The following is a 6213-nucleotide window of genomic DNA, read 5'->3' on the forward strand; positions in this document are numbered from 1 at the left end:
GAAGGGGCCAGAGGATACTTGACTTTTGGTATTGGAAGATACTTTTCTTTTTAGATAGAAAAAAGAAGAGTAATAGATAAGAATATACATTATTCTATTTAGAAAAGGTGAGAGAATAATAAATAGAAATAATTTCTATTTAGATAGGAAAAAGTGAGAGAGTAGTATACAGTTTTATATTTATATTTATATACAAAAGTGAGATTAATAAATAAAAATATACGTTATTCTCTCTAGAAAAATAAGAATAATAAATACAAATATACATTCCTGTTTAGATAGAAAAGTGAGAGATTAATAAATACAAACAAACGTTATTCTATTTAGATAGTAAAGTGAGAGTTATAAATACAAATGATTTATATTGAGATAGAAAAAGTGAGAGAGTAATATATAAATATACATTTCTATTTATATAGAAAAGGGAAAGAGCAGTATACAGATATACAATTATTTTCGGATACAAAAGTGGGAGATTAATGCATACAAATATACATTTATATTTAGATAGAAAAGTGAGAGATTAATTGATAGAAATATACATTTCTAATTAGAAAATGCGAGAAATGAATACAAATGAATATTTGTTAAAGTGAGAGTAAAGAAATGGATATATACATTTTTAGTTAGATAGAAAGGGGAGAGATTAATAAATATTTTTTTAGAAGTCATAAATATGACATCAGTAAGTACAGTATATATTCTTTCATATTACCTTTGACATTTCCTCTTCATACGGGGTTGCGTTATAATTTGATTACATCCGTTACCAGTGACCTTTTCCTCAATAACGAAAATAAATGTTTCAATTTCAATCTGAATTCGGGTTTTTTTTTCTCTCTCTCTCTCTCTCTCTCTCTCTCTCTCTCTCTCTCTCGGGGAAAAAAAGAAGGGGAAAATCATTGTTTTAGTTTCCTGGAAATTGTGTTTCTGATTCCCAATTTGACTTAGAGACCCCTTCATCCAATTAGCTAAACGTCATGATATCATTTACCTGAAATATAAATATTATTCTTTCTTTTCCAATATTCGTAACCATTTCGCATTGATGCGGTTTTCTTAGTTGATAGGATATTTTTTTCCAATGAATTGATTTGTTTTAAGAACAGGTCAGTTTTTCAATGTAATTTTTTGGGTACTGTGATAAATGGTTTGATTAATAACGCTTTTTATTTATATTGATTCAAACAGCATTTTTCTTCGATACCAGAATTCAATCACACTGAAAAAGAAAAATTAAATCAATTACAAAGATAACTTGAAGGAAGAATGAATTAAAGGTTTTGATAGAGCTTGTGCAATTGTAAAAAAGATAGATAGAGAGAGAGAGAGAGAGAGAGAGAGAGAGAGAGAGAGAGAGAGGTTGATAAACATTCATATCAAAATATTAAGGAGAGCGATAAACACTCATATCCAAATAACAAGAAAATCGTCTATGAGAGAGAGAGAGAGAGAGAGAGAGAGAGAGAGAGAGAGATAGAAACATTCATATCAATTTAACAAGAAAATCGTCTATCAGAGAGAGAGAGAGAGAGAGAGAGAGAGAGAGAGAGAGAGAGGGGGGGGGGGCAAAGCCACCACACCAATTGTACCAGATTAGGGTTTTAATCCATAACAGATTCTTGTTTTGCCTCCTGCCCAGTTGAATTCGTTGCTGTGATTGCAATTGCTTTGATGAAGATCAATTCAGCTTTTGTAGTAAACGATTTTATTGAATTCAACAGCAAAATATGAGTGAAAAAAAGTAATTCCTTCATCGTTATTAGGATGATGATGATGATGATGATTGTCATTATTATTATTATTGTTATTAATTATATATCTATTTATTATTTTTATTTAGAATTATTATTATTATTGTTGTTGTTGTTGTTGTTGTTGTTGTAGTGTCATTTTTTTCAGGGTTAAGGCAACACTGACTTTTCATTGGTAGGTCTCTCTCTCTCTCTCTCTCTCTCTCTCTCTCTCTCTCTCTCTCTCTCTCATTTTCTATTAAAGCCTTCGCATATATACTTACTCAAAGTTTAAAGGTTTAAAGGCCGCTCATGAATGGCAGAGGCAAGGGACAGTGGCATTGCCTTAGCAAGCAGGACAATGCCCTAGAGACTGCCCATGTGTCATATGATCAGCGCCCAAGCCCCCTCTCCACCCAAGCTAGGACCAGGAAGGGCCAGGCAATGGCTGCTGATGACTCAACAGATAGGCCTTTAGGGGTGGTAGGACAATTGCGTACTGGACATTTGCGTCCCGGACAGTTGTGTCCCGGACAATTGCGTCCCCGGACTTTTTGTCCTGGGAATTTGCGTACCTGTACCTTGTTTTTAGTGACCAGGTAATATTTGTTAAGAGATACGGAAGTAACTCTGTCTCTTTATATGTCTGTATGCATGTATGTATGTATGTATCTATGTATGTATGTATGTATACATGCTATTGTTCGATTACAGAACTACCAATTACTGTAAATAAGATATATGTCATAAAACCACTGAGGTACAGAACTTAGAATTGCTGTACTTATCTATGATTTTACTTTTGTATTTACGTAGACCTTTAGAAAGTAATTCCTGATTTCTCCAGAAGCAGAAGAGACTTTTTATTCACGGCAGTTTAACCTCAGTTGTTGGAGTGGGCATAGGATTCAACCAACTCTCTCAATTTCAGCGTGGACTGATCATGATCGAACAGCTGATGACTTGCCGAGGTCCAATAATAGTTTCGAAGGGTGGCATAACACAGTTCAGAATGATATAACATGTCATCACCACTCCATTTGGAAACTAATTGACGCCCTAAAGAAAGAAGAAGCTGTGGCGGAGAAAAAGGAAAGTAGACTATCTTTCTTATGAGACGTTGTTCATAACGTGCATACCTTTAAGGTATGAGCTTAAAAGTAGCCATCGTAAGACATTATTAAAAAAAAATATAACCTAAACTTTTTATACATTAAAGAAAATTTATAGTGTGTACATATATATAAAAATTTTCCATTTTATAAAGTTTTTAAAGATGGTAAAACGTGCAAATGAAATATTGATTTCTATATATATGTTTTTTCGTGTCCAGTATGGCCAAAGGTATAATTATTGCCAAAGTATGAATTAAAAATCTTAATTATTTGATGCTATTAAAACATATGCATATCCAGGGTGGATAAAGGTATAAATAAAATTACTGTGTAAAAGTATAGTGTAAAGGTAAAGATGAAAAGCTTTATAGAATCAGTAAAACACACATACAGGTACGCAAATACCTGGGACGCATATGTCCGGGGTCGCAATTGTCCGGGGACGCAATTGTCCGGGGACGCAACTGTCCGGGACGCAAACGTCCAGTACGCAAATGTGCTAGAACCGCCTTTAGGCTCCCCCAAACCCCCCAACCTTATCTCACAAGGATGGTAAGGTTGCAGACACTAATGGCACTAGCGAGACTGAGCGGGACTCAAACCCCCGACTGGTAAACACCAGGCAGAGACGTTACCAATCAGGCTTAACGTGGTGAAAGGGTTTTGTGTTTCGCCATGAACAGCAAAGCTGTACTAGCTAGGGCACCCCATACTAAGTTGTTTTGCAGTGAGCGATCAGACAAAAGTCTCCTACCATCACCAATCCTGCACTGGCCAGCGTGGTGGTGAAAACTGGCTAGTACAGTGGTAACGTGTTTGCCATACATTCGCTTGGCGGCAGATCGATCCCAGCCCCGGGACGTGAGTTTAAGCTGTTTTCTGGGGAGGCCACTGCTGTGAATTGGCACCAGAGGGGGTGGGTTGAGGTTTGCCCAGTTGATGTTCAGGTGAGTATCTAAACCCAGATACAATTAAAGACATATCCGAGGCCTTTTTCCTGCAGTGGACTAGAAATGGTTGGAGTTGTTGTTGTTGTTTAGCTTTTTTTCCATCAGCCGGCTAGATACTTTTTGTCATAAACAAACCATTTAAATAAAGCAATTAGCCTCTATCAATTATGTAATTACCTAAAATAAATTTACATTTAATGTTTTTTTTCGTCATTGTAGGCGTAAGTGCAATTAGACTTCTGTTTAATGTATTTTTATGGAAGATTTTTCACCGCTGGTAGAATTGTAATCTAGAGCTCGTAAATATCATAGAAATATAAACTAGAGGGGCACTCAGTAGAGCGCAGACCTCCACCGCAGAAGCTTATTTCTCGACATTTTGTTAGACATGGACCTTTGAAATTAACATATTGGCGTGGCTTTTCGTGTGTTTCAATTTGAACCAAGTTTGAAGTCTCTGTGACACCGTTGTCCAAACTTATAGCTGATTACATGAATTGGACATTTCGCTTGACTGTGACCCTTACTTTTGACCTTGATCTCCCAAAACTTAGTCATTTCCAGTATTTTGCATAACAGTTGATCCCTGAAAGTTTCATTACCCTACGATCAAAGTTGTGGTCATGGAGCTGTTCACAGTCAAACACCCATACACACACATAACCAACTTTGTTGGTGGAGGTAATAATAAAAAAATAATTACTATTACTACTACTACTACTACTACTACTACTACTACTACTGTTGCTGCCAATTGCGACGACTAACCTAGCCTAGAAGATGTTGGACAGCAAAGTTGGAGACAGGATGTGAAAAAAAGAGAACTTTAGAACTTGGGTCGTCTCGCGGGAGGGAATTTATGTGACGGAAAAGTTCATCTCCTAAGAACTTTCAGCCTTTAAACCTTTGTTTACGGATTTCCCAATTGTTTACTCTTTTGTTTAGAACGTCTTGTCTCCTCTTCTTGTTTAAGTGGACAGATGGCAACAGACGTCCAAATCGGACGATTAAATCTCAGTGGCTTAATACAAAGAAACCTCTCTCTCTCTCTCTCTCTCTCTCTCTCTCTCTCTCTCTCTCTCATAGACCTGTCTACGAGGTTGCTGGGCCTACGCCCTTCAACCTGGCTCGGAAAAAGAAGATCTATGGATTTATCGAGATCAGTTCCTTTGAATTTCGTCTTCATTCCAAACTTTATCCTTACATTAAGGGTTTGGTTACCTGATGCGACCTCCCCAACCTTCTTTCCCACCGTCCTCTCCAACCTTCCTTCACACCGTTATCTCTACATCAAGGGATTGGTTGCCTAATGCGCCCTCTCCAACCTTCTTTCCCACCATTATCGTTACATTAAGGGGTCGGTTGCCTAATGCGCCCTCCCCAACCTTCTTTCCCACGGTTACCCTTACATTAAAGGACGGTTGCCGAATACGCCCTCTCCAACCTTCTTTCCCACCGTTATCCTTACATTTAGGGGACGGTTGCCTAATGCGCCCTCTCCAACCTTCTTTCCCACCATTATCGTTACATTAAGGGGTCGGTTGCCTAATGCGCCCTCCCCAACCTTCTTTCCCACGGTTACCCTTACATTAAAGGGACGGTTGCCGAATACGCCCTCTCCAACCTTCTTTCCCACCGTTATCCTTACATTTAGGGGACGGTTGCCTAATGCGCCCTCTCCAACCTTCTTTCCCACCATTATCGTTACATTAAGGGGTTGGTTGCCTAATGCGCCCTCCCCAACCTTCTTTCCCACGGTTACCCTTACATTAAAGGGACGGTTGCCGAATACGCCCTCTCCAACCTTCTTTCCCACCGTTATCCTTACATTTAGGGGACGGTTGCCTAATGTGCCCTCCCCAACCTTCTTTCCCACCATTATCGTTACAGTAAGGGGTCAGTTGCCTAATGCGCCCTCTCCAACCTTCTTTCCCACCATTATCGTTACATCAAGGGGTCGGTTCCTTAATGCGCCCTCCCCAACCTTCTTTCCCACGGTTACCCTTACATTAAATGGACGGTTGCCTAATACGCCCTCTCCAACCTTCTTTCCCACCGTTATCCTTACATTAAGGGTCGGTTGCCTCATGCGCCCTCTCCAATGCCTTTTAGCAAAGGCATCATCTTCCACCAAACTTTAATCGATCTCTGATTATTCTTTGAGGAAAAACTCCCAAATCACCGTTTTTTTTTTTTGCTCACTATCAGACTTGAATTATGTATAGAATTTGGGAGATTTGCTCAGCTCTGGGGCTATGGAGGCCATTCAATGCTGATGCAAAAGAAGGAGAGGAGAGGGTGAAACAACAGCTGCATAACGAAGTAAAAGGCAGAGGAGTTGGAAAGCAAGATGAAGGAAAGGAAGCGAGAACTTTATAACCTTTTTATTCTCCACAAGCTTTTTTGGGATGACAT

The sequence above is a fragment of the Palaemon carinicauda genome, chromosome 20, assembly GCF_036898095.1.
Source record: "Palaemon carinicauda isolate YSFRI2023 chromosome 20, ASM3689809v2, whole genome shotgun sequence".
NCBI classification, from domain to species: domain Eukaryota; kingdom Metazoa; phylum Arthropoda; class Malacostraca; order Decapoda; family Palaemonidae; genus Palaemon; species Palaemon carinicauda.